This window comes from Carassius auratus, chromosome 11, assembly GCF_003368295.1.
Source record: "Carassius auratus strain Wakin chromosome 11, ASM336829v1, whole genome shotgun sequence".
In the NCBI taxonomy this organism is placed as follows: Eukaryota; Metazoa; Chordata; class Actinopteri; order Cypriniformes; family Cyprinidae; genus Carassius; species Carassius auratus.
In genome coordinates, this window is record NC_039253.1 from 413361 (window position 1) to 415598 (window position 2238).

Below are 2238 nucleotides of genomic sequence, written 5' to 3' on the forward strand. Positions count from 1 at the left end.
ATACTGTTGCCAACATTGCTAATTCTAATAATTAATCAGCATATCAGAATGATTTCTGAAGGATCATGTGACACTGAAGACTGGAGTAATGATGCTGATTCACATTATTCAGCTTTGCATCACAAATATATAAATAAATAATTAATTATTAATATATCTAAATATAAAAAATAGATAATTCTCACTAAACCATGGCATTTACAGTTCATATTTTGCTCCATAAATTAAATAAAATGTAAAAAAAAAAAAATCACATTATAAATCAGTGATTATTCTCTCTAGTAATTCTTATTACTGTAATTAATGGCTTTTTATTTTATTACAGTAAAGTTACCATTACAACAGTTTACCTCATCTTACCTTCTCTTACTCAAATGTTTTGTTAAAATATTATTTTTTTGACCATAACAGTAAAAATAAACAGATTTTTACATTATGTTAATGATAATTTCAAGAAAAAGTGCTTAGTTGTCGTGCAAATAGTGATAAAAATGCATAATGCCCTTAAAATAGAAAAATTGATTTTTTGTGAAAAAATATGACCCAGACACATTCTACAAGGCTTTCAGCACAAAGCACTTCACTTTAGAAATGATCAGTGTCATCCAACGTCTAGACCAACTGGCAACAGCACTGTACTGAACCCGAATGAACAAATCAGATTACAATCAACTAGTCATTGAGTGAAAGCCAAAGCCAAAGCTCACAACACAGCACTGCTCCCTAAAGAGAAGACAGGAACAAAGAGACCAACACAGTCACCATTTATGGTAAAGGCACCCTCATCAAAGTTGTATCATCGTATGTTAGTGTTTAGGATCAGAGGAGGTAGTCCCTCGTCCCCCCGCTTTCTCCATCTCTCAACATAAGGAAAACATTAACCCATATCGGCCCTTAACTCAGATTTTTGAGAATTAGCAGGCAGGCGTAAAATGACACGGTTGCTAGCATAGACGGGAACCACCCTGCTCTCAGGCCGCTTGTCATGTGACCAGAACACATCAGGTCAAAAACCACAAGCAGAAAAAGACAGCAGAAAATGCTAATAACTCATAATCGGTCTTCCCTTCTCTACACATCAAGAGAGTCAGCACAAATCACTCGATTACGATTGCATAACAAGTTCACTTTTGAATAACACTTCCATTTATGGGCAGAAGGGAAAGTTTTAAGAAGTCAAAGCGAAGCTTGTCATGAGCAAACGGTAAGGGTGGGGTTACACACAGTCTGCAGATCAACAGGCATCCTGTGAGTCAATCATGCCACGAAAAAAACAAACACATTCGGAGTTAATAATAAACAAATGGAAGAGAAGAATCATGATATGAAAGCCGTTTGTGAAGTCTCCACTTCATTGAAAGCACAAGGGAAAGTACAAACGGAAAAAGTCTCACCTTATAAACTCCTGCCTCCTCTGAGTCCTGATCAGTGCCGGCGGCTCACGGCTGATAGAGAAAGAAACCAGGACCGCGGTAGTGGAGAGAGGGAGAGACAGAGAGAGAGAGAGGGGAGCAACAGAGAAGGAGAAGTGGAAGGAAAAGACAGAGGATAAGTGTGTGTGTTAGAGATACGACTGGTACGGCTGTCCTCCCGGTCCCTCCCTCCCTGACTCACTCTGTGGGATGAATAACTGGCTCTGAGACAGCAAACCTCGGAAGAGAGAGACTGAAAAATGGGAGTGGGGACAGAGAGCGAGCGAGATCGAGAGAGAGAGAGAGAGAGAGAGAGAGAGAGAGAGAGAGAAGAGAGAGAGAGAGAGAGAGAGATCTAACTTTTAACCTACAGTTCAACAGCTGGTAGTCCGTAGTCCCCATCTCTTTTGCTCGCTAAGACTGCATTGATTTGATTCAAAAATACAGTTAATTTGTACAATTTGAAATACATTTTAAAATAGAAAGTGTTTTTTCATTTATTCTTGTGATGAAAAAGCAGCTATTCCATCAGTCTTGTGTCGCAGGATCTTCCAGAAATCAGAAAACATTTCTTACATTGAAGAGAAGTCTGCTGCTCAATCTCTTTTTTGTGGAAACTGATACTTTTTTTTCCTGAATTCTTTAACCTGTTAACTGTCACCGACGCCTACGTTTACTCAACTATATTACAATTAAATCCTAATCTAATCATGACAAACTATATATCGTTGAAAAGGTTTAAGACTACTAAATAGATATTTTGCCAATCTTTTTTGTAAAAAATTATGTAGGAAAAGTAATGGAATTAATTTATGGCAAGTGGTGC